Source organism: Diachasmimorpha longicaudata, unplaced genomic scaffold (assembly GCF_034640455.1).
Source record: "Diachasmimorpha longicaudata isolate KC_UGA_2023 unplaced genomic scaffold, iyDiaLong2 ctg00000071.1, whole genome shotgun sequence".
NCBI lineage: Eukaryota > Metazoa > Arthropoda > Insecta > Hymenoptera > Braconidae > Diachasmimorpha > Diachasmimorpha longicaudata.
In genome coordinates this window covers 609,806-637,292 of record NW_026973902.1, presented here as the reverse complement: position 1 = coordinate 637,292, position 27,487 = coordinate 609,806, and positions in this window count along the sequence as shown.

Here is a 27,487-nt window from a genome sequence, read left to right as displayed (position 1 = left end):
GAAAATTCCCGGACCCCTAGAAAATTCGGAAATCGTCTCACGAATCCAATGGCGCCCGCCAAATTGTGCTAGCTATGTTATTTCCAAAGATATGGGCGAAAAACGGTGTGATCCCAAATCCAGGCCCGTTTTGCTCTAGGAGGCCCAGGAGCCGAGAAAAACGCGAAAAACGAAAAAATCGACTTTAGGAAATTCCCGGACCCCTAGAAAAATCGGAAATCGTCTCACGAATCCAATGGCGCCGGCCAAATTGTCCTAGCTATGATATTTCCAAAGATATGGGCGAAAAACGGTGTGATGCCAAATCCGGGCCCGTTTTGCTCTAGGAGGCCCAGGAGCCGAGAAAATCGCGAAAAAGGAAAAAATCGACTTTAGAAAATTCCCGGACCCCTAGAAAAATCGGAAATCGTCTCACGAATCCAGTGCCGCCAGCCAAATAGCCCTAGCTATTATATTTCCAAAGATATGGAAGAAAAACCTCGGGAGCCCGTATCCAGGCCCTTTTTTCTCTGGGAGCTGCAGGAGCCGAGCAAAAGGCGAAAAACTAAAAAATCGAGTTTAGAATTATCCTGCACCGCTAGAAAAATCGGAAATCGCCTCACGAGGCCAATGGCGCCGGCGAAATTCCCCTAGCTAAGATATTTCCAAAGATATGGAGGAAAAACGGTCAGATCCCATATCCAGGCCCTTTTTACTCTAGGAATCATAGGAGCCGAGAAAACCGCGAAAAACGAAAAAAATCAATTTTAAAATATTCCCGGACCCCTAGAAAAATCGGAAATCGTCTCACGAATCCAATGGCGCCAGCCAAATTGCCCTAGCTATGATATTTCCAAAGATATGGGCGAAAAACGGTGTGATGCCAAATCCGGGCCCGTTTTGCTCTAGGAGGCCCAGTAGCCGAGAAAAACGAAAAAATCGACTTTAGAAAATTCCCGGACCCCTAGAAAAATCGGAAATCGTCTGACGAATCCAATGGCGCCAGCCAAATTGTCCTAGGTATGATATTTCCAGGGATATGGAAGAAAACATGTGATCCCAAACCCAGGCCCTTTTTTCTCTAGGAGGCCCAGGAGCCGAGAAAATCGCGAAAAACGAAAAAATCGACTTTAGAAAATTCCCGGACCCCTAGAAAAATCGGAAATCGTCTCACGAATCCAATGGCGACAGCAAAATTGTCCTAGCTATGATATTTCCAAAGATATGGGCGAAAAACGGTGTGATCCCAAATTCGGGCCCGTTATGCCGTAGGAGGCCCAGGAGCCGAGAAAAACGCGAAAAACGAAAAAATCGACTTGAGAAAAGTCCCGGACCCCTAGAAAAATCGGAAATCGTCTCACGAATCCAATGGCGCCAGCCAAATTGTCCTAGCTATGATATTTCCAAAGATATGGGCGAAAAACGGTGTGATGCCCAATCCGGGCCCGTTTTGCTCTAGGAGGCCCAGTAGCCGAGAAAAACGAAAAAATCGACTTTAGAAAATTCCCGGACCCCTAGAAAATTCGGAAATCGTCTCACGGATCCAGTGGCGCCGGCGAAATGGCCCTAGCTATTATATTGCCAAAGATATGGAGGAAAAACGGTCGGATGCCAAATCCAGGCCCTTTTTACTCTAGGAGTCATAGGAGCCGAGAAAACCGCTAAAAACGAAAAAAATCAAATTTAAAATATTCCCGGACCCCTAGAAAAATCGGAAATCGTCTCACGAATCCAATGGCGCCAGCCAGATTGTCGTAGCAATGATATTTCCAAAGATATGGGCGAAAAACGGTGTGATCCCAAATCCAGGCCGGGGATGCCCTAGGTGGCCCAGGAGCCGAGAAAAACGCGAAAAACGAAAAAATCTACTTTAGAAAATTCCTGGACCCCTGGAAAAATCGGAAATCGTCTCACGAATCCAATGGCGCCAGCCAAATTGTCCTAGCTATGCTATTTCCAAAGATATGGGCGAAAAGCGGTGTGATCCCAAATCCGGGCCCGTTTTGCTCTAGGAGGCCCAGGCGCCGAGAAAATGGCGAATAACGAAAAAATCGACTTTAGAAATTTCCCGGACCCTTAGAAAAATGGGAAATCGTCGGACGAATCCAATGGCGCCAGCCAAATTATCCTAGCAATGATATTCCCAAAGATATGGGCGAAAAACGGTGTGATCCCAAATCCGGGCCCGTTTTGCTCTAGGAGGCCCAGGAGCCGAGAAAAACGCGAAAAACGAAAAAATCGACTTTAGAAAATTCCCGAACCCCTAGAAAAATCGGAAATCGTCTCACGAATCCAATGGTGCCAGCCAAATTATCCTAGCAATGATATTTCCAAAGATATGGGCGAAAAACGGTGTGATCCCAAATCCGGGCCCGTTTTGCTCTAGGAGGCCCAGGAGCCGAGAAAAACGCGAAAAACGAAAAAATCGACTTTAGAACATTCCCGGACCCCTAGAAAAATCGGAAATCGTCTCACGAATCCAATGGCGCCAGCCAAATTGTCCTAGCAATGATATGTCCAAAGATATGGGCGAAAAACGGTGTGATCCCAAATCCGGGCTCGTTTTGCTCTAGGAGGCCCAGGAGCCGAGAAAAACGCGACTAACGAAAAAATCGGCTTTAGAAAATTCCCGGACCCCTAGAAAAATCGGAAATCGTCTCACGAATCCAGTGCCGCCAGCCAAATAGCCCTAGCTATTATATTTCCAAAGATATGGAAGAAAAACCTCGGGAGCCCGTATCCAGGCCCTTTTTTCTCTGGGAGCTGCAGGAGCCGAGCAAAAGGCGAAAAACTAAAAAATCGAGTTTAGAATTATCCTGCACCGCTAGAAAAATCGGAAATCGTCTCACGAGGCCAATGGCGCCGGCGAAATTCCCCTAGCTAAGATATTTCCAAAGATATGGAGGAAAAACGGTCAGATCCCATATCCAGGCCCTTTTTACTCTAGGAATCATAGGAGCCGAGAAAACCGCGAAAAACGAAAAAAATCAATTTTAACATATTCCCGGACCCCTAGAAAAATCGGAAATCGTCTCACGAATCCAATGGCGCCAGCCAAATTGCCCTAGCTATGATATTTCCAAAGATATGGGCGAACAACGGTGTGATGCCAAATCCGGGCCCGTTTTGCTCTAGGAGGCCCAGTAGCCGAGAAAAACGAAAAAATCGACTTTAGAAAATTCCCGGACCCCTAGAAAAATCGGAAATCGTCTCACGAATCCAATGGCGACAGCAAAATTGTCCTAGCTATGATATTTCCAAAGATATGGGCGAAAAACGGTGTGATCCCAAATTCGGGCCCGTTATGCCGTAGGAGGCCCAGGAGCCGAGAAAAACGCGAAAAACGAAAAAATCGACTTTAGAAAATTCCCGGACCCCTAGAAAAATCGGAAAGCATCTCACCAATCAAATGGCGCTACCGAAAGTGTTCTAGCTATGATATTTCCAAAGATATGGGCGAAAAACGGTGTGATGACATATTCGGGCCCGTTTTGCTCTAGGAGGCCCAGGAGCCGAGAAAATCGCGAAAAACGAAAAAATCGACTTTAGAAAATTCCCGAACCCCTAGAAAAATCGGAAATCGTCTCACGAACCCAATGGGGCCAGCCAAATTGTCCTGGCTGATATTTCCAAAGATATGGGCGAAGAACTGTGTGATGCCAAATCCGGGCCCGTTTTGCTCTAGGAGGCCCAGGAGCCGAGAAAATCGCGAAAAAGAAAAAAATCGACTTTAGAAAATTCCCGGAGCCGTAGAAAAATCGGAAATCGTCTCACGAATCCAATGGCGACAGCAAAATTGTCCTAGCTATGATATTTCCAAAGATATGGGCGAAAAACGGTGTGATCCCAAATTCGGGCCCGTTATGCCGTAGGAGGCCCAGGAGCCGAGAAAAACGCGAAAAACGAAAAAATCGACTTTAGAAAAGTCCCGGACCCCTAGAAAAATCGGAAATCGTCTCAAGAATCCAATGGCGCCAGCCAAATTGTCCTAGCTATGATATTTCCCAAGATATGGGCGAAAAACGGTGTGATCCCAAATCCGGGCCCGTTTTGCTCTAGGAGACCCAGGAGCCGAGGAAATCGCGAAAAACGAAAAAATCGACTTTAGAAAATTCCCGGACCCCTAGAAAATTCGGAAATCGTCTCACGAATCCAATGGCGCCCGCCAAATTGTGCTAGCTATGTTATTTCCAAAGATATGGGCGAAAAACGGTGTGATCCCAAATCCAGGCCCGTTTTGCTCTAGGAGGCCCAGGAGCCGAGAAAAACGCGAAAAACGAAAAAATCGACTTTAGGAAATTCCCGGACCCCTAGAAAAATCGGAAATCGTCTCACGAATCCAATGGCGCCGGCCAAATTGTCCTAGCTATGATATTTCCAAAGATATGGGCGAAAAACGGTGTGATGCCAAATCCGGGCCCGTTTTGCTCTAGGAGGCCCAGGAGCCGAGAAAATCGCGAAAAAGGAAAAAATCGACTTTAGAAAATTCCCGGACCCCTAGAAAAATCGGAAATCGTCTCACGAATCCAGTGCCGCCAGCCAAATAGCCCTAGCTATTATATTTCCAAAGATATGGAAGAAAAACCTCGGGAGCCCGTATCCAGGCCCTTTTTTCTCTGGGAGCTGCAGGAGCCGAGCAAAAGGCGAAAAACTAAAAAATCGAGTTTAGAATTATCCTGCACCGCTAGAAAAATCGGAAATCGCCTCACGAGGCCAATGGCGCCGGCGAAATTCCCCTAGCTAAGATATTTCCAAAGATATTTAGGAAAAACGGTCAGATCCCATATCCAGGCCCTTTTTACTCTAGGAATCATAGGAGCCGAGAAAACCGCGAAAAACGAAAAAAATCAATTTTAAAATATTCCCGGACCCCTAGAAAAATCGGAAATCGTCTCACGAATCCAATGGCGCCAGCCAAATTGCCCTAGCTATGATATTTCCAAAGATATGGGCGAAAAACGGTGTGATGCCAAATCCGGGCCCGTTTTGCTCTAGGAGGCCCAGTAGCCGAGAAAAACGAAAAAATCGACTTTAGAAAATTCCCGGACCCCTAGAAAAATCGGAAATCGTCTGACGAATCCAATGGCGCCAGCCAAATTGTCCTAGGTATTATATTTCCAGGGATATGGAAGAAAACATGTGATCCCAAACCCAGGCCCTTTTTTCTCTAGGAGGCCCAGGAGCCGAGAAAAACGCGAAAAACGAAAAAATCGACTTTAGAAAAGTCCCGGACCCCTAGAAAAATCGGAAATCGTCTCACGAATCCAATGGCGACAGCAAAATTGTCCTAGCTATGATATTTCCAAAGATATGGGCGAAAAACGGTGTGATCCCAAATTCGGGCCCGTTATGCCGTAGGAGGCCCAGGAGCCGAGAAAAACGCGAAAAACGAAAAAATCGACTTGAGAAAAGTCCCGGACCCCTAGAAAAATCGGAAATCGTCTCACGAATCCAATGGCGCCAGCCAAATTGTCCTAGCTATGATATTTCCAAAGATATGGGCGAAAAACGGTGTGATGCCCAATCCGGGCCCGTTTTGCTCTAGGAGGCCCAGTAGCCGAGAAAAACGAAAAAATCGACTTTAGAAAATTCCCGGACCCCTAGAAAATTCGGAAATCGTCTCACGGATCCAGTGGCGCCGGCGAAATGGCCCTAGCTATTATATTGCCAAAGATATGGAGGAAAAACGGTCGGATGCCAAATCCAGGCCCTTTTTACTCTAGGAGTCATAGGAGCCGAGAAAACCGCTAAAAACGAAAAAAATCAAATTTAAAATATTCCCGGACCCCTAGAAAAATCGGAAATCGTCTCACGAATCCAATGGCGCCAGCCAGATTGTCGTAGCAATGATATTTCCAAAGATATGGGCGAAAAACGGTGTGATCCCAAATCCAGGCCGGGGATGCCCTAGGTGGCCCAGGAGCCGAGAAAAACGCGAAAAACGAAAAAATCTACTTTAGAAAATTCCTGGACCCCTGGAAAAATCGGAAATCGTCTCACGAATCCAATGGCGCCAGCCAAATTGTCCTAGCTATGCTATTTCCAAAGATATGGGCGAAAAGCGTTGTGATCCCAAATCCGGGCCCGTTTTGCTCTAGGAGGCCCAGGCGCCGAGAAAATGGCGAATAACGAAAAAATCGACTTTAGAAATTTCCCGGACCCTTAGAAAAATGGGAAATCGTCTCACGAATCCAATGGCGCCAGCCAAATTATCCTAGCAATGATATTTCCAAAGATAGGGGCGAAAAACGGTGTGATCCCAAATCCGGGCCCGTTTTGCTCTAGGAGGCCCAGGAGCCGAGAAAAACGCGAAAAACGAAAAAATCGACTTTAGAAAATTCCCGAACCCCTAGAAAAATCGGAAATCGTCTCACGAATCCAATGGTGCCAGCCAAATTATCCTAGCAATGATATTTCCAAAGATATGGGCGAAAAACGGTGTGATCCCAAATCCGGGCCCGTTTTGCTCTAGGAGGCCCAGGAGCCGAGAAAAACGCGAAAAACGAAAAAATCGACTTTAGAACATTCCCGGACCCCTAGAAAAATCGGAAATCGTCTCACGAATCCAATGGCGCCAGCCAAATTGTCCTAGCAATGATATGTCCAAAGATATGGGCGAAAAACGGTGTGATCCCAAATCCGGGCCCGTTTTGCTCTAGGAGGCCCAGGAGCCGAGAAAAACGCGACTAACGAAAAAATCGGCTTTAGAAAATTCCCGGACCCCTAGAAAAATCGGAAATCGTCTCACGAATCCAGTGCCGCCAGCCAAATAGCCCTAGCTATTATATTTCCAAAGATATGGAAGAAAAACCTCGGGAGCCCGTATCCAGGCCCTTTTTTCTCTGGGAGCTGCAGGAGCCGAGCAAAAGGCGAAAAACTAAAAAATCGAGTTTAGAATTATCCTGCACCGCTAGAAAAATCGGAAATCGTCTCACGAGGCCAATGGCGCCGGCGAAATTCCCCTAGCTAAGATATTTCCAAAGATATGGAGGAAAAACGGTCAGATCCCATATCCAGGCCCTTTTTACTCTAGGAATCATAGGAGCCGAGAAAACCGCGAAAAACGAAAAAAATCAATTTTAAAATATTCCCGGACCCCTAGAAAAATCGGAAATCGTCTCACGAATCCAATGGCGCCAGCCAAATTGCCCTAGCTATGATATTTCCAAAGATATGGGCGAAAAACGGTGTGATCCCAAATCCAGGCCGGTTATGCCCTAGGAGGCCCAGGAGCCGAGAAAAACGCGAAAAACGAAAAAATCTACTTTAGAAAATTCCTGGACCCCTGGAAAAATCGGAAATCGTCTCACGAATCCAATGGCGCCAGCCAAATTGTCCTAGCTATGATATTTCCAAAGATATGGGCAAAAGACTGTGTGATCCCAAATCCGGGCCCGTTTTGCTCTAGGAGGCCCAGGAGCCGAGAAAAACGCGAAAAACGAAAAAATCGGCTTTAGAAAATTCCCGGACCCCTAGAAAAATCGGAAATCGTCTCACGAATCCAGTGCCGCCAGCCAAATAGCCCTAGCTATTATATTTCCAAAGATATGGAAGAAAAACCTCGGGAGCCCGTATCCAGGCCCTTTTTTCTCTGGGAGCTGCAGGAGCCGAGCAAAAGGCGAAAAACTAAAAAATCGAGTTTAGAATTATCCTGCACCGCTAGAAAAATCGGAAATCGTCTCACGAGGCCAATGGCGCCAGCCAAATTGTCCTAGGTATGATATTTCCAGGGATATGGAAGAAAACATGTGATCCCAAACCCAGGCCCTTTTTTCTCTAGGAGGCCCAGGAGCCGAGAAAATCGCGAAAAACGAAAAAATCGACTTTAGAAAATTCCCGGACCCCTAGAAAAATCGGAAATCGTCTCACGAATCCAATGGCGACAGCAAAATTGTCCTAGCTATGATATTTCCAAAGATATGGGCGAAAAACGGTGTGATGCCAAATCCGGGCCCGTTTTGCTCTAGGAGGCCCAGTAGCCGAGAAAAACGAAAAAATCGACTTTAGAAAATTCCCGGACCCCAAGAAAAATCGGAAATCGTCTCACGAATCCAATGGCGACAGCAAAATTGTCCTAGCTATGATATTTCCAAAGATATGGGCGAAAAACGGTGTGATCCCAAATTCGGGCCCGTTATGCCGTAGGAGGCCCAGGAGCCGAGAAAAACGCGAAAAACGAAAAAATCGACTTTAGAAAATTCCCGGACCCCTAGAAAAATCGGAAAGCATCTCACCAATCAAATGGCGCTACCGAAAGTGTTCTAGCTATGATATTTCCAAAGATATGGGCGAAAAACGGTGTGATGACATATTCGGGCCCGTTTTGCTCTAGGAGGCCCAGGAGCCGAGAAAATCGCGAAAAACGAAAAAATTGACTTTAGAAAATTCCCGAACCCCTAGAAAAATCGGAAATCGTCTCACGAACCCAATGGGGCCAGCCAAATTGTCCTGGCTGATATTTCCAAAGATATGGGCGAAGAACTGTGTGATGCCAAATCCGGGCCCGTTTTGCTCTAGGAGGCCCAGGAGCCGAGAAAATCGCGAAAAAGGAAAAAATCGACTTTAGAAAATTCCCGGAGCCGTAGAAAAATCGGAAATCGTCTCACGAATCCAATGGCGACAGCAAAATTGTCCTAGCTATGATATTTCCAAAGATATGGGCGAAAAACGGTGTGATCCCAAATTCGGGCCCGTTATGCCGTAGGAGGCCCAGGAGCCGAGAAAAACGCGAAAAACGAAAAAATCGACTTTAGAAAATTCCCGGACCCCTAGAAAAATCGGAAATCGTCTCACGAATGCAATGGCGCCAGCCAGATTGTCGTAGCTATGATATTTCCAAAGATATGGGCGAAAAGCGGTGTGATCCCAAATCCGGGCCCGTTTTTCTCTAGGAGGCCCAGGCGCCGAGAAAATGGCGAAAAACGAAAAAATCGACTTTAGAAATTTCCCGGACCCTTAGAAAAATGGGAAATCGTCTCACGAATCCAATGGCGCCAGCCAAATTGTCCTAGCTATGATATTTCCAAAGATATGGACGAAAAATGGTGTGATCCCAAATCCGGGCCCGTTATGCCGTAGGAGGCCCAGGAGCCGAGAAAAACGCGAAAAACGAAAAAATCGACTTTAGAAAATTCCCGGACCCCTAGAAAAATCGGAAATCGTCTCACGAATGCAATGGCGCCAGCCAGATTGTCGTAGCTATGATATTTCCAAAGATATGGGCAAAAGACTGTGTGATCCCAAATCCGGGCCCGTTTTGCTCTAGGAGGCCCAGGAGCCGAGAAAAACGCGAAAAACGAAAAAATCGGCTTTAGAAAATTCCCGGACCCCTAGAAAAATCGGAAATCGTCTCACGAATCCAGTGCCGCCAGCCAAATAGCCCTAGCTATTATATTTCCAAAGATATGGAAGAAAAACCTCGGGAGCCCGTATCCAGGCCCTTTTTTCTCTGGGAGCTGCAGGAGCCGAGCAAAAGGCGAAAAACTAAAAAATCGAGTTTAGAATTATCCTGCACCGCTAGAAAAATCGGAAATCGTCTCACGAGGCCAATGGCGCCAGCCAAATTGTCCTAGGTATGATATTTCCAGGGATATGGAAGAAAACATGTGATCCCAAACCCAGGCCCTTTTTTCTCTAGGAGGCCCAGGAGCCGAGAAAATCGCGAAAAACGAAAAAATCGACTTTAGAAAATTCCCGGACCCCTAGAAAAATCGGAAATCGTCTCACGAATCCAATGGCGACAGCAAAATTGTCCTAGCTATGATATTTCCAAAGATATGGGCGAAAAACGGTGTGATGCCAAATCCGGGCCCGTTTTGCTCTAGGAGGCCCAGTAGCCGAGAAAAACGAAAAAATCGACTTTAGAAAATTCCCGGACCCCAAGAAAAATCGGAAATCGTCTCACGAATCCAATGGCGACAGCAAAATTGTCCTAGCTATGATATTTCCAAAGATATGGGCGAAAAACGGTGTGATCCCAAATTCGGGCCCGTTATGCCGTAGGAGGCCCAGGAGCCGAGAAAAACGCGAAAAACGAAAAAATCGACTTTAGAAAATTCCCGGACCCCTAGAAAAATCGGAAAGCATCTCACCAATCAAATGGCGCTACCGAAAGTGTTCTAGCTATGATATTTCCAAAGATATGGGCGAAAAACGGTGTGATGACATATTCGGGCCCGTTTTGCTCTAGGAGGCCCAGGAGCCGAGAAAATCGCGAAAAACGAAAAAATCGACTTTAGAAAATTCCCGAACCCCTAGAAAAATCGGAAATCGTCTCACGAACCCAATGGGGCCAGCCAAATTGTCCTGGCTGATATTTCCAAAGATATGGGCGAAGAACTGTGTGATGCCAAATCCGGGCCCGTTTTGCTCTAGGAGGCCCAGGAGCCGAGAAAATCGCGAAAAAGGAAAAAATCGACTTTAGAAAATTCCCGGAGCCGTAGAAAAATCGGAAATCGTCTCACGAATCCAATGGCGACAGCAAAATTGTCCTAGCTATGATATTTCCAAAGATATGGGCGAAAAACGGTGTGATCCCAAATTCGGGCCCGTTATGCCGTAGGAGGCCCAGGAGCCGAGAAAAACGCGAAAAACGAAAAAATCGACTTTAGAAAATTCCCGGACCCCTAGAAAAATCGGAAATCGTCTCACGAATGCAATGGCGCCAGCCAGATTGTCGTAGCTATGATATTTCCAAAGATATGGGCAAAAGACTGTGTGATCCCAAATCCAGGCCCGTTTTGCTCTAGGAGGCCCAGGAGCCGAGAAAAACGCGAAAAACGAAAAAATCGACTTTAGAAAATTCCCGGACCCCTAGAAAAATCGTCTCACGAATCCAATGGCGCCAGCCAAATTGTCCTAGCCATGATATTTCCAAAGATATGGGCGAAAAACGGTGTGATGACAAATCCGGGCCCGTTTTGCTCTAGGAGGCCCAGGAGCCGAGAAAAACGCGAAAAACGAAAAAATCGACTTTAGAAAATTCCCGGACCCCTAGAAAAAACGTCTCACGAATCCAATGGCGCCAGCCAAATTGTCCTAGCCATGATATTTCCAAAGATATGGGCGAAAAACGGTGTGATGACAAATCCGGGCCCGTTTTGCTCTAGGAGGCCCAGGAGCCGAGAAAAACGCGAAAAACGAAAAAATCGACTTTAGAAAATTCCCGAACCCCTAGAAAAATCGGAAATCGTCTCACGAATCCAATGGTGCCAGCCAAATTATCCTAGCAATGATATTTCCAAAGATATGGGCGAAAAACGGTGTGATCCCAAATCCGGGCCCGTTATGCCGTAGGAGGCCCAGGAGCCGAGAAAATCGCGAAAAAGGAAAAAATCGACTTTAGAAAATTCCCGGACCCCTAGAAAAATCGGAAATCGTCTCACGAATGCAATGGCGCCAGCCAGATTGTCGTAGCTATGATATTTCCAAAGATATGGGCAAAAGACTGTGTGATCCCAAATCCAGGCCCGTTTTGCTCTAGGAGGCCCAGGAGCCGAGAAAAACGCGAAAAACGAAAAAATCGACTTTAGAAAATTCCCGGACCCCTAGAAAAATCGTCTCACGAATCCAATGGCGCCAGCCAAATTGTCCTAGCCATGATATTTCCAAAGATATGGGCGAAAAACGGTGTGATGACAAATCCGGGCCCGTTTTGCTCTAGGAGGCCCAGGAGCCGAGAAAAACGCGAAAAACGAAAAAATCGACTTTAGAAAATTCCCGGACCCCTAGAAAAAACGTCTCACGAATCCAATGGCGCCAGCCAAATTGTCCTAGCCATGATATTTCCAAAGATATGGGCGAAAAACGGTGTGATGACAAATCCGGGCCCGTTTTGCTCTAGGAGGCCCAGGAGCCGAGAAAAACGCGAAAAACGAAAAAATCGACTTTAGAAAATTCCCGAACCCCTAGAAAAATCGGAAATCGTCTCACGAATCCAATGGTGCCAGCCAAATTATCCTAGCAATGATATTTCCAAAGATATGGGCGAAAAACGGTGTGATCCCAAATCCGGGCCCGTTTTGCTCTAGGAGGCCCAGGAGCCGAGAAAATCGCGAAAAAGGAAAAAATCGACTTTAGAAAATTCCCGGACCCCTAGAAAAATCGGAAATCGTCTCACGAATCCAGTGCCGCCAGCCAAATAGCCCTAGCTATTATATTTCCAAAGATATGGAAGAAAAACCTCGGGAGCCCGTATCCAGGCCCTTTTTTCTCTGGGAGCTGCAGGAGCCGAGCAAAAGGCGAAAAACTAAAAAATCGAGTTTAGAATTATCCTGCACCGCTAGAAAAATCGGAAATCGCCTCACGAGGCCAATGGCGCCGGCGAAATTCCCCTAGCTAAGATATTTCCAAAGATATGGAGGAAAAACGGTCAGATCCCATATCCAGGCCCTTTTTACTCTAGGAATCATAGGAGCCGAGAAAACCGCGAAAAACGAAAAAAATCAATTTTAAAATATTCCCGGACCCCTAGAAAAATCGGAAATCGTCTCACGAATCCAATGGCGCCAGCCAAATTGCCCTAGCTATGATATTTCCAAAGATATGGGCGAAAAACGGTGTGATGCCAAATCCGGGCCCGTTTTGCTCTAGGAGGCCCAGTAGCCGAGAAAAACGAAAAAATCGACTTTAGAAAATTCCCGGACCCCTAGAAAAATCGGAAATCGTCTGACGAATCCAATGGCGCCAGCCAAATTGTCCTAGGTATGATATTTCCAGGGATATGGAAGAAAACATGTGATCCCAAACCCAGGCCCTTTTTTCTCTAGGAGGCCCAGGAGCCGAGAAAATCGCGAAAAACGAAAAAATCGACTTTAGAAAATTCCCGGACCCCTAGAAAAATCGGAAATCGTCTCACGAATCCAATGGCGACAGCAAAATTGTCCTAGCTATGATATTTCCAAAGATATGGGCGAAAAACGGTGTGATCCCAAATTCGGGCCCGTTATGCCGTAGGAGGCCCAGGAGCCGAGAAAAACGCGAAAAACGAAAAAATCGACTTGAGAAAAGTCCCGGACCCCTAGAAAAATCGGAAATCGTCTCACGAATCCAATGACGCCAGCCAAATTGTCCTAGCTATGATATTTCCAAAGATATGGGCGAAAAACGGTGTGATGCCCAATCCGGGCCCGTTTTGCTCTAGGAGGCCCAGTAGCCGAGAAAAACGAAAAAATCGACTTTAGAAAATTCCCGGACCCCTAGAAAATTCGGAAATCGTCTCACGGATCCAGTGGCGCCGGCGAAATGGCCCTAGCTATTATATTGCCAAAGATATGGAGGAAAAACGGTCGGATGCCAAATCCAGGCCCTTTTTACTCTAGGAGTCATAGGAGCCGAGAAAACCGCTAAAAACGAAAAAAATCAAATTTAAAATATTCCCGGACCCCTAGAAAAATCGGAAATCGTCTCACGAATCCAATGGCGCCAGCCAGATTGTCGTAGCAATGATATTTCCAAAGATATGGGCGAAAAACGGTGTGATCCCAAATCCAGGCCGGGGATGCCCTAGGTGGCCCAGGAGCCGAGAAAAACGCGAAAAACGAAAAAATCTACTTTAGAAAATTCCTGGACCCCTGGAAAAATCGGAAATCGTCTCACGAATCCAATGGCGCCAGCCAAATTGTCCTAGCTATGCTATTTCCAAAGATATGGGCGAAAAGCGGTGTGATCCCAAATCCGGGCCCGTTTTGCTCTAGGAGGCCCAGGCGCCGAGAAAATGGCGAATAACGAAAAAATCGACTTTAGAAATTTCCCGGACCCTTAGAAAAATGGGAAATCGTCTCACGAATCCAATGGCGCCAGCCAAATTATCCTAGCAATGATATTTCCAAAGATATGGGCGAAAAACGGTGTGATCCCAAATCCGGGCCCGTTTTGCTCTAGGAGGCCCAGGAGCCGAGAGAAACGCGAAAAACGAAAAAATCGACTTTAGAAAATTCCCGAACCCCTAGAAAAATCGGAAATCGTCTCACGAATCCAATGGTGCCAGCCAAATTATCCTAGCAATGATATTTCCAAAGATATGGGCGAAAAACGGTGTGATCCCAAATCCGGGCCCGTTTTGCTCTAGGAGGCCCAGGAGCCGAGAAAAACGCGAAAAACGAAAAAATCGACTTTAGAACATTCCCGGACCCCTAGAAAAATCGGAAATCGTCTCACGAATCCAATGGCGCCAGCCAAATTGTCCTAGCAATGATATGTCCAAAGATATGGGCGAAAAACGGTGTGATCCCAAATCCGGGCCCGTTTTGCTCTAGGAGGCCCAGGAGCCGAGAAAAACGCGACTAACGAAAAAATCGGCTTTAGAAAATTCCCGGACCCCTAGAAAAATCGGAAATCGTCTCACGAATCCAGTGCCGCCAGCCAAATAGCCCTAGCTATTATATTTCCAAAGATATGGAAGAAAAACCTCGGGAGCCCGTATCCAGGCCCTTTTTTCTCTGGGAGCTGCAGGAGCCGAGCAAAAGGCGAAAAACTAAAAAATCGAGTTTAGAATTATCCTGCACCGCTAGAAAAATCGGAAATCGTCTCACGAGGCCAATGGCGCCGGCGAAATTCCCCTAGCTAAGATATTTCCAAAGATATGGAGGAAAAACGGTCAGATCCCATATCCAGGCCCTTTTTACTCTAGGAATCATAGGAGCCGAGAAAACCGCGAAAAACGAAAAAAATCAATTTTAAAATATTCCCGGACCCCTAGAAAAATCGGAAATCGTCTCACGAATCCAATGGCGCCAGCCAAATTGCCCTAGCTATGATATTTCCAAAGATATGGGCGAAAAACGGTGTGATGCCAAATCCGGGCCCGTTTTGCTCTAGGAGGCCCAGTAGCCGAGAAAAACGAAAAAATCGACTTTAGAAAATTCCCGGACCCCAAGAAAAATCGGAAATCGTCTCACGAATCCAATGGCGACAGCAAAATTGTCCTAGCTATGATATTTCCAAAGATATGGGCGAAAAACGGTGTGATCCCAAATTCGGGCCCGTTATGCCGTAGGAGGCCCAGGAGCCGAGAAAAACGCGAAAAACGAAAAAATCGACTTTAGAAAATTCCCGGACCCCTAGAAAAATCGGAAAGCATCTCACCAATCAAATGGCGCTACCGAAAGTGTTCTAGCTATGATATTTCCAAAGATATGGGCGAAAAACGGTGTGATGACATATTCGGGCCCGTTTTGCTCTAGGAGGCCCAGGAGCCGAGAAAATCGCGAAAAACGAAAAAATCGACTTTAGAAAATTCCCGAACCCCTAGAAAAATCGGAAATCGTCTCACGAACCCAATGGGGCCAGCCAAATTGTCCTGGCTGATATTTCCAAAGATATGGGCGAAGAACTGTGTGATGCCAAATCCGGGCCCGTTTTGCTCTAGGAGGCCCAGGAGCCGAGAAAATCGCGAAAAAGGAAAAAATCGACTTTAGAAAATTCCCGGACCCCTAGAAAAATCGTCTCACGAATCCAATGGCGCCAGCCAAATTGTCCTAGCCATGATATTTCCAAAGATATGGGCGAAAAACGGTGTGATGACAAATCCGGGCCCGTTTTGCTCTAGGAGGCCCAGGAGCCGAGAAAAACGCGAAAAACGAAAAAATCGACTTTAGAAAATTCCCGAACCCCTAGAAAAATCGGAAATCGTCTCACGAATCCAATGGTGCCAGCCAAATTATCCTAGCAATGATATTTCCAAAGATATGGGCGAAAAACGGTGTGATCCCAAATCCGGGCCCGTTTTGCTCTAGGAGGCCCAGGAGCCGAGAAAAACGCGAAAAACGAAAAAATCGACTTTAGAAAATTCCCGAACCCCTAGAAAAATCGGAAATCGTCTCACGAATCCAATGGTGCCAGCCAAATTATCCTAGCAATGATATTTCCAAAGATTTGGGCGAAAAACGGTGTGATCCCAAATCCGGGCCCGTTTTGCTCTAGGAGGCCCAGGAGCCGAGAAAAACGCGAAAAACGAAAAAATCGACTTTAGAACATTCCCGGACCCCTAGAAAAATCGGAAATCGTCTCACGAATCCAATGGCGCCAGCCAAATTGTCCTAGCAATGATATGTCCAAAGATATGGGCGAAAAACGGTGTGATCCCAAATCCGGGCCCGTTTTGCTCTAGGAGGCCCAGGAGCCGAGAAAAACGCGACTAACGAAAAAATCGGCTTTAGAAAATTCCCGGACCCCTAGAAAAATCGGAAATCGTCTCACGAATCCAGTGCCGCCAGCCAAATAGCCCTAGCTATTATATTTCCAAAGATATGGAAGAAAAACCTCGGGAGCCCGTATCCAGGCCCTTTTTTCTCTGGGAGCTGCAGGAGCCGAGCAAAAGGCGAAAAACTAAAAAATCGAGTTTAGAATTATCCTGCACCGCTAGAAAAATCGGAAATCGTCTCACGAGGCCAATGGCGCCGGCGAAATTCCCCTAGCTAAGATATTTCCAAAGATATGGAGGAAAAACGGTCAGATCCCATATCCAGGCCCTTTTTACTCTAGGAATCATAGGAGCCGAGAAAACCGCGAAAAACGAAAAGAATCAATTTTAAAATATTCCCGGACCCCTAGAAAAATCGGAAATCGTCTCACGAATCCAATGGCGCCAGCCAAATTGCCCTAGCTATGATATTTCCAAAGATATGGGCGAAAAACGGTGTGATGCCAAATCCGGGCCCGTTTTGCTCTAGGAGGCCCAGTAGCCGAGAAAAACGAAAAAATCGACTTTAGAAAATTCCCGGACCCCTAGAAAAATCGGAAATCGTCTCACGAATCCAATGGCGACAGCAAAATTGTCCTAGCTATGATATTTCCAAAGATATGGGCGAAAAACGGTGTGATCCCAAATTCGGGCCCGTTATGCCGTAGGAGGCCCAGGAGCCGAGAAAAACGCGAAAAACGAAAAAATCGACTTTAGAAAATTCCCGGACCCCTAGAAAAATCGGAAAGCATCTCACCAATCAAATGGCGCTACCGAAAGTGTTCTAGCTATGATATTTCCAAAGATATGGGCGAAAAACGGTGTGATGACATATTCGGGCCCGTTTTGCTCTAGGAGGCCCAGGAGCCGAGAAAATCGCGAAAAACGAAAAAATCGACTTTAGAAAATTCCCGAACCCCTAGAAAAATCGGAAATCGTCTCACGAACCCAATGGGGCCAGCCAAATTGTCCTGGCTGATATTTCCAAAGATATGGGCGAAGAACTGTGTGATGCCAAATCCGGGCCCGTTTTGCTCTAGGAGGCCCAGGAGCCGAGAAAATCGCGAAAAAGGAAAAAATCGACTTTAGAAAATTCCCGGAGCCGTAGAAAAATCGGAAATCGTCTCACGAATCCAATGGCGACAGCAAAATTGTCCTAGCTATGATATTTCCAAAGATATGGGCGAAAAACGGTGTGATCCCAAATTCGGGCCCGTTATGCCGTAGGAGGCCCAGGAGCCGAGAAAAACGCGAAAAACGAAAAAATCGACTTTAGAAAATTCCCGGACCCCTAGAAAAATCGGAAATCGTCTCACGAATGCAATGGCGCCAGCCAAATTGTCGTAGCTATGATATTTCCAAAGATATGGGCAAAAGACTGTGTGATCCCAAATCCAGGCCCGTTTTGCTCTAGGAGGCCCAGGAGCCGAGAAAAACGCGAAAAACGAAAAAATCGACTTTAGAAAATTCCCGGACCCCTAGAAACATCGTCTCACGAATCCAATGGCGCCAGCCAAATTGTCCTAGCCATGATATTTCCAAAGATATGGGCGAAAAACGGTGTGATGACAAATCCGGGCCCGTTTTGCTCTAGGAGGCCCAGGAGCCGAGAAAAACGCGAAAAACGAAAAAATCGACTTTAGAAAATTCCCGAACCCCTAGAAAAATCGGAAATCGTCTCACGAATCCAATGGTGCCAGCCAAATTATCCTAGCAATGATATTTCCAAAGATATGGGCGAAAAACGGTGTGATGCCAAATCCGGGCCCGTTTTGCTCTAGGAGGCCCAGTAGCCGAGAAAAACGAAAAAATCGACTTTAGAAAATTCCCGGACCCCTAGAAAAATCGGAAATCGTCTCACGAATCCAATGGCGACAGCAAAATTGTCCTAGCTATGATATTTCCAAAGATATGGGCGAAAAACGGTGTGATCCCAAATTCGGGCCCGTTATGCCGTAGGAGGCCCAGGAGCCGAGAAAAACGCGAAAAACGAAAAAATCGACTTTAGAAAATTCCCGGACCCCTAGAAAAATCGGAAAGCATCTCACCAATCAAATGGCGCTACCGAAAGTGTTCTAGCTATGATATTTCCAAAGATATGGGCGAAAAACGGTGTGATGACATATTCGGGCCCGTTTTGCTCTAGGAGGCCCAGGAGCCGAGAAAATCGCGAAAAACGAAAAAATCGACTTTAGAAAATTCCCGAACCCCTAGAAAAATCGGAAATCGTCTCACGAACCCAATGGGGCCAGCCAAATTGTCCTGGCTGATATTTCCAAAGATATGGGCGAAGAACTGTGTGATGCCAAATCCGGGCCCGTTTTGCTCTAGGAGGCCCAGGAGCCGAGAAAATCGCGAAAAAGGAAAAAATCGACTTTAGAAAATTCCCGGAGCCGTAGAAAAATCGGAAATCGTCTCACGAATCCAATGGCGACAGCAAAATTGTCCTAGCTATGATATTTCCAAAGATATGGGCGAAAAACGGTGTGATCCCAAATTCGGGCCCGTTATGCCGTAGGAGGCCCAGGAGCCGAGAAAAACGCGAAAAACGAAAAAATCGACTTTAGAAAATTCCCGGACCCCTAGAAAAATCGGAAATCGTCTCACGAATGCAATGGCGCCAGCCAAATTGTCGTAGCTATGATATTTCCAAAGATATGGGCAAAAGACTGTGTGATCCCAAATCCAGGCCCGTTTTGCTCTAGGAGGCCCAGGAGCCGAGAAAAACGCGAAAAACGAAAAAATCGACTTTAGAAAATTCCCGGACCCCTAGAAAAATCGTCTCACGAATCCAATGGCGCCAGCCAAATTGTCCTAGCCATGATATTTCCAAAGATATGGGCGAAAAACGGTGTGATGACAAATCCGGGCCCGTTTTGCTCTAGGAGGCCCAGGAGCCGAGAAAAACGCGAAAAACGAAAAAATCGACTTTAGAAAATTCCCGAACCCCTAGAAAAATCGGAAATCGTCTCACGAATCCAATGGTGCCAGCCAAATTATCCTAGCAATGATATTTCCAAAGATATGGGCGAAAAACGGTGTGATGCCAAATCCGGGCCCGTTTTGCTCTAGGAGGCCCAGTAGCCGAGAAAAACGAAAAAATCGACTTTAGAAAATTCCCGGACCCCTAGAAAAATCGGAAATCGTCTCACGAATCCAATGGCGACAGCAAAATTGTCCTAGCTATGATATTTCCAAAGATATGGGCGAAAAACGGTGTGATCCCAAATTCGGGCCCGTTATGCCGTAGGAGGCCCAGGAGCCGAGAAAAACGCGAAAAACGAAAAAATCGACTTTAGAAAATTCCCGGACCCCTAGAAAAATCGGAAAGCATCTCACCAATCAAATGGCGCTACCGAAAGTGTTCTAGCTATGATATTTCCAAAGATATGGGCGAAAAACGGTGTGATGACATATTCGGGCCCGTTTTGCTCTAGGAGGCCCAGGAGCCGAGAAAATCGCGAAAAACGAAAAAATCGACTTTAGAAAATTCCCGAACCCCTAGAAAAATCGGAAATCGTCTCACGAACCCAATGGGGCCAGCCAAATTGTCCTGGCTGATATTTCCAAAGATATGGGCGAAGAACTGTGTGATGCCAAATCCGGGCCCGTTTCGCTCTAGGAGGCCCAGGAGCCGAGAAAATCGCGAAAAAGGAAAAAATCGACTTTAGAAAATTCCCGGACCCCTAGAAAAATCGTCTCACGAATCCAATGGCGCCAGCCAAATTGTCCTAGCCATGATATTTCCAAAGATATGGGCGAAAAACGGTGTGATGACAAATCCGGGCCCGTTTTGCTCTAGGAGGCCCAGGAGCCGAGAAAAACGCGAAAAACGAAAAAATCGACTTTAGAAAATTCCCGAACCCCTAGAAAAATCGGAAATCGTCTCACGAATCCAATGGTGCCAGCCAAATTATCCTAGCAATGATATTTCCAAAGATATGGGCGAAAAACGGTGTGATGCCAAATCCGGGCCCGTTTTGCTCTAGGAGGCCCAGTAGCCGAGAAAAACGAAAAAATCGACTTTAGAAAATTCCCGGACCCCTAGAAAAATCGGAAATCGTCTCACGAATCCAATGGCGACAGCAAAATTGTCCTAGCTATGATATTTCCAAAGATATGGGCGAAAAACGGTGTGATCCCAAATTCGGGCCCGTTATGCCGTAGGAGGCCCAGGAGCCGAGAAAAACGCGAAAAACGTAAAAATCGACTTTAGAAAATTCCCGGACCCCTAGAAAAATCGGAAAGCATCTCACCAATCAAATGGCGCTACCGAAAGTGTTCTAGCTATGATATTTCCAAAGATATGGGCGAAAAACGGTGTGATGACATATTCGGGCCCGTTTTGCTCTAGGAGGCCCAGGAGCCGAGAAAATCGCGAAAAACGAAAAAATCGACTTTAGAAAATTCCCGAACCCCTAGAAAAATCGGAAATCGTCTCACGAACCCAATGGGGCCAGCCAAATTGTCCTGGCTGATATTTCCAAAGATATGGGCGAAGAACTGTGTGATGCCAAATCCGGGCCCGTTTTGCTCTAGGAGGCCCAGGAGCCGAGAAAATCGCGAAAAAGGAAAAAATCGACTTTAGAAAATTCCCGGAGCCGTAGAAAAATCGGAAATCGTCTCACGAATCCAATGGCGACAGCAAAATTGTCCTAGCTATGATATTTCCAAAGATATGGGCGAAAAACGGTGTGATCCCAAATTCGGGCCCGTTATGCCGTAGGAGGCCCAGGAGCCGAGAAAAACGAAAAAATCGACTTTAGAACATTCCCGGACCCCTAGAAAAATCGGAAATCGTCTCACGAATCCAATGGCGCCAGCCAAATTGTCCTAGCAATGATATGTCCAAAGATATGGGCGAAAAACGGGGTGATCCCAAATCCGGGCCCGTTTTGCTCTAGGAGGCCCAGGAGCCGAGAAAAACGCGACTAACGAAAAAATCGGCTTTAGAAAATTCCCGGACCCCTAGAAAAATCGGAAATCGTCTCACGAATCCAGTGCCGCCAGCCAAATAGCCCTAGCTATTATATTTCCAAAGATATGGAAGAAAAACCTCGGGAGCCCGTATCCAGGCCCTTTTTTCTCTGGGAGCTGCAGGAGCCGAGCAAAAGGCGAAAAACTAAAAAATCGAGTTTAGAATTATCCTGCACCGCTAGAAAAATCGGAAATCGTCTCACGAGGCCAATGGCGCCGGCGAAATTCCCCTAGCTAAGATATTTCCAAAGATATGGAGGAAAAACGGTCAGATCCCATATCCAGGCCCTTTTTACTCTAGGAATCATAGGAGCCGAGAAAACCGCGAAAAACGAAAAAAATCAATTTTAAAATATTCCCGGACCCCTAGAAAAATCGGAAATCGTCTCACGAATCCAATGGCGCCAGCCAAATTGCCCTAGCTATGATATTTCCAAAGATATGGGCGAAAAACGGTGTGATGCCAAATCCGGGCCCGTTTTGCTCTAGGAGGCCCAGTAGCCGAGAAAAACGAAAAAATCGACTTTAGAAAATTCCCGGACCCCTAGAAAAATCGGAAATCGTCTCACGAATCCAATGGCGACAGCAAAATTGTCCTAGCTATGATATTTCCAAAGATATGGGCGAAAAACGGTGTGATCCCAAATTCGGGCCCGTTATGCCGTAGGAGGCCCAGGAGCCGAGAAAAACGCGAAAAACGAAAAAATCGACTTTAGAAAATTCCCGGACCCCTAGAAAAATCGGAAAGCATCTCACCAATCAAATGGCGCTACCGAAAGTGTTCTAGCTATATTTCCAAAGATATGGGCGAAAAACGGTGTGATGACATATTCGGGCCCGTTTTGCTCTAGGAGGCCCAGGAGCCGAGAAAATCGCGAAAAACGAAAAAATCGACTTTAGAAAATTCCCGAACCCCTAGAAAAATCGGAAATCGTCTCACGAACCCAATGGGGCCAGCCAAATTGTCCTGGCTGATATTTCCAAAGATATGGGCGAAGAACTGTGTGATGCCAAATCCGGGCCCGTTTTGCTCTAGGAGGCCCAGGAGCCGAGAAAATCGCGAAAAAGGAAAAAATCGACTTTAGAAAATTCCCGGAGCCGTAGAAAAATCGGAAATCGTCTCACGAATCCAATGGCGACAGCAAAATTGTCCTAGCTATGATATTTCCAAAGATATGGGCGAAAAACGGTGTGATCCCAAATTCGGGCCCGTTATGCCGTAGGAGGCCCAGGAGCCGAGAAAAACGCGAAAAACGAAAAAATCGACTTTAGAAAAGTCCCGGACCCCTAGAAAAATCGGAAATCGTCTCAAGAATCCAATGGCGCCAGCCAAATTGTCCTAGCTATGATATTTCCAAAGATATGGGCGAAAAACGGTGTGATCCCAAATCCGGGCCCGTTTTGCTCTAGGAGACCCAGGAGCCGAGGAAATCGCGAAAAACGAAAAAATCGACTTTAGAAAATTCCCGGACCCCTAGAAAATTCGGAAATCGTCTCACGAATCCAATGGCGCCCGCCAAATTGTGCTAGCTATGTTATTTCCAAAGATATGGGCGAAAAACGGTGTGATCCCAAATCCAGGCCCGTTTTGCTCTAGGAGGCCCAGGAGCCGAGAAAAACGCGAAAAACGAAAAAATCGACTTTAGGAAATTCCCGGACCCCTAGAAAAATCGGAAATCGTCTCACGAATCCAATGGCGCCGGCCAAATTGTCCTAGCTATGATATTTCCAAAGATATGGGCGAAAAACGGTGTGATGCCAAATCCGGGCCCGTTTTGCTCTAGGAGGCCCAGGAGCCGAGAAAATCGCGAAAAAGGAAAAAATCGACTTTAGAAAATTCCCGGACCCCTAGAAAAATCGGAAATCGTCTCACGAATCCAGTGCCGCCAGCCAAATAGCCCTAGCTATTATATTTCCAAAGATATGGAAGAAAAACCTCGGGAGCCCGTATCCAGGCCCTTTTTTCTCTGGGAGCTGCAGGAGCCGAGCAAAAGGCGAAAAACTAAAAAATCGAGTTTAGAATTATCCTGCACCGCTAGAAAAATCGGAAATCGCCTCACGAGGCCAATGGCGCCTGCCAAATTGTCCTAGGTATGATATTTCCAGGGATATGGAAGAAAACATGTGATCCCAAACCCAGGCCCTTTTTTCTCTAGGAGGCCCAGGAGCCGAGAAAAACGCGAAAAACGAAAAAATCGACTTGAGAAAAGTCCCGGACCCCTAGAAAAATCGGAAATCGTCTCACGAATCCAATGGCGCCAGCCAAATTGTCCTAGCTATGATATTTCCAAAGATATGGGCGAAAAACGGTGTGATGCCCAATCCGGGCCCGTTTTGCTCTAGGAGGCCCAGTAGCCGAGAAAAACGAAAAAATCGACTTTAGAAAATTCCCGGACCCCTAGAAAATTCGGAAATCGTCTCACGGATCCAGTGGCGCCGGCGAAATGGCCCTAGCTATTATATTGCCAAAGATATGGAGGAAAAACGGTCGGATGCCAAATCCAGGCCCTTTTTACTCTAGGAGTCATAGGAGCCGAGAAAACCGCTAAAAACGAAAAAAATCAAATTTAAAATATTCCCGGACCCCTAGAAAAATCGGAAATCGTCTCACGAATCCAATGGCGCCAGCCAGATAGTCGTAGCAATGATATTTCCAAAGATATGGGCGAAAAACGGTGTGATCCCAAATCCAGGCCGGGGATGCCCTAGGAGGCCCAGGAGCCGAGAAAAACGCGAAAAACGAAAAAATCTACTTTAGAAAATTCCTGGACCCCTGGAAAAATCGGAAATCGTCTCACGAATCCAATGGCGCCAGCCAAATTGTCCTAGCTATGCTATTTCCAAAGATATGGGCGAAAAGCGGTGTGATCCCAAATCCGGGCCCGTTTTGCTCTAGGAGGCCCAGGCGCCGAGAAAATGGCGAAAAACGAAAAAATCGACTTTAGAAATTTCCCGGACCCTTAGAAAAATGGGAAATCGTCTCACGAATCCAATGGCGCCAGCCAAATTGTCCTAGCTATGATATTTCCAAAGATATGGACGAAAAACGGTGTGATCCCAAATTCGGGCCCGTTATGCCGTAGGAGGCCCAGGAGCCGAGAAAAACGCGAAAAACGAAAAAATCGACTTTAGAAAAGTCCCGGACCCCTAGAAAAATCGGAAATCGTCTCAAGAATCCAATGGCGCCAGCCAAATTGTCCTAGCTATGATATTTCCAAAGATATGGGCGAAAAACGGTGTGATCCCAAATCCGGGCCCGTTTTGCTCTAGGAGACCCAGGAGCCGAGGAAATCGCGAAAAACGAAAAAATCGACTTTAGAAAATTCCCGGACCCCTAGAAAATTCGGAAATCGTCTCACGAATCCAATGGCGCCCGCCAAATTGTGCTAGCTATGTTATTTCCAAAGATATGGGCGAAAAACGGTGTGATCCCAAATCCAGGCCCGTTTTGCTCTAGGAGGCCCAGGAGCCGAGAAAAACGCGAAAAACGAAAAAATCGACTTTAGGAAATTCCCGGACCCCTAGAAAAATCGGAAATCGTCTCACGAATCCAATGGCGCCGGCCAAATTGTCCTAGCTATGATATTTCCAAAGATATGGGCGAAAAACGGTGTGATGCCAAATCCGGGCCCGTTTTGCTCTAGGAGGCCCAGGAGCCGAGAAAATCGCGAAAAAGGAAAAAATCGACTTTAGAAAATTCCCGGACCCCTAGAAAAATCGGAAATCGTCTCACGAATCCAGTGCCGCCAGCCAAATAGCCCTAGCTATTATATTTCCAAAGATATGGAAGAAAAACCTCGGGAGCCCGTATCCAGGCCCTTTTTTCTCTGGGAGCTGCAGGAGCCGAGCAAAAGGCGAAAAACTAAAAAATCGAGTTTAGAATTATCCTGCACCGCTAGAAAAATCGGAAATCGCCTCACGAGGCCAATGGCGCCAGCCAAATTGTCCTAGGTATGATATTTCCAGGGATATGGAAGAAAACATGTGATCCCAAACCCAGGCCCTTTTTTCTCTAGGAGGCCCAGGAGCCGAGAAAAACGCGAAAAACGAAAAAATCGACTTGAGAAAAGTCCCGGACCCCTAGAAAAATCGGAAATCGTCTCACGAATCCAATGGCGCCAGCCAAATTGTCCTAGCTATGATATTTCCAAAGATATGGGCGAAAAACGGTGTGATGCCCAATCCGGGCCCGTTTTGCTCTAGGAGGCCCAGTAGCCGAGAAAAACGAAAAAATCGACTTTAGAAAATTCCCGGACCCCTAGAAAATTCGGAAATCGTCTCACGGATCCAGTGGCGCCGGCGAAATGGCCCTAGCTATTATATTGCCAAAGATATGGAGGAAAAACGGTCGGATGCCAAATCCAGGCCCTTTTTACTCTAGGAGTCATAGGAGCCGAGAAAACCGCTAAAAACGAAAAAAATCAAATTTAAAATATTCCCGGACCCCTAGAAAAATCGGAAATCGTCTCACGAATCCAATGGCGCCAGCCAGATAGTCGTAGCAATGATATTTCCAAAGATATGGGCGAAAAACGGTGTGATCCCAAATCCAGGCCGGGGATGCCCTAGGAGGCCCAGGAGCCGAGAAAAACGCGAAAAACGAAAAAATCTACTTTAGAAAATTCCTGGACCCCTGGAAAAATCGGAAATCGTCTCACGAATCCAATGGCGCCAGCCAAATTGTCCTAGCTATGCTATTTCCAAAGATATGGGCGAAAAGCGGTGTGATCCCAAATCCGGGCCCGTTTTGCTCTAGGAGGCCCAGGCGCCGAGAAAATGGCGAAAAACGAAAAAATCGACTTTAGAAATTTCCCGGACCCTTAGAAAAATGGGAAATCGTCTCACGAATCCAATGGCGCCAGCCAAATTGTCCTAGCTATGATATTTCCAAAGATATGGACGAAAAACGGTGTGATCCCAAATCCGGGCCCGTTATGCCTTAGGAGGCCCAGGAGCCGAGAAAAACGCGAAAAACGAAAAAATCGACTTTAGAAAATTCCCGGACCCCTAGAAAAATCGGAAATCGTCTCACGAATGCAATGGCGCCAGCCAGATTATCCTAGCAATGATATTTCCAAAGATATGGGCGAAAAACGGTGTGATCCCAAATCCGGGCCCGTTTTGCTCTAGGAGGCCCAGGAGCCGAGAAAAACGCGAAAAACGAAAAAATCGACTTTAGAACATTCCCGGACCCCTAGAAAAATCGGAAAGCATCTCACCAATCCAATGGCGCTACCGAAAGTGTTCTAGCTATGATATTTCCAAAGATATGGGCGAAAAACGGTGTGATGACATATTCGGGCCCGTTTTGCTCTAGGAGGCCCAGGAGCCGAGAAAATCGCGAAAAAGGAAAAAATCGACTTTAGAAAATTCCCGGAGCCGTAGAAAAATCGGAAATCGTCTCACGAATCCAATGGCGACAGCAAAATTGTCCTAGCTATGATATTTCCAAAGATATGGGCGAAAAACGGTGTGATCCCAAATTCGGGCCCGTTATGCCGTAGGAGGCCCAGGAGCCGAGAAAAACGCGAAAAACGAAAAAATCGACTTTAGAAAAGTCCCGGACCCCTAGAAAAATCGGAAATCGTCTCAAGAATCCAATGGCGCCAGCCAAATTGTCCTAGCTATGATATTTCCAAAGATATGGGCGAAAAACGGTGTGATCCCAAATCCGGGCCCGTTTTGCTCTAGGAGACCCAGGAGCCGAGAAAAACGCGAAAAACGAAAAAATCGACTTTAGGAAATTCCCGGACCCCTAGAAAAATCGGAAATCGTCTCACGAATCCAATGGCGCCGGCCAAATTGTCCTAGCTATGATATTTCCAAAGATATGGGCGAAAAACGGTGTGATGCCAAATCCGGGCCCGTTTTGCTCTAGGAGGCCCAGTAGCCGAGAAAAACGAAAAAATCGACTTTAGAAAAGTCCCGGACCCCTAGAAAAATCGGAAATCGTCTCACGAATCCAATGGCGCCAGCCAAATTGTCCTAGCTATGATATTTCCAAAGATATGGGCGAAAAACGGTGTGATCCCAAATCCGGGCCCGTTTTGCTCTAGGAGACCCAGGAGCCGAGAAAAACGCGAAAAACGAAAAAATCGACTTTAGGAAATTCCCGGACCCCTAGAAAAATCGGAAATCGTCTCACGAATCCAATGGCGCCGGCCAAATTGTCCTAGCTATGATATTTCCAAAGATATGGGCGAAAAACGGTGTGATGCCAAATCCGGGCCCGTTTTGCTCTAGGAGGCCCAGTAGCCGAGAAAAACGAAAAAATCGACTTTAGAAAATTCCCGGACCCCTAGAAAAATCGGAAATCGTCTCACGAATCCAATGGCGACAGCAAAATTGTCC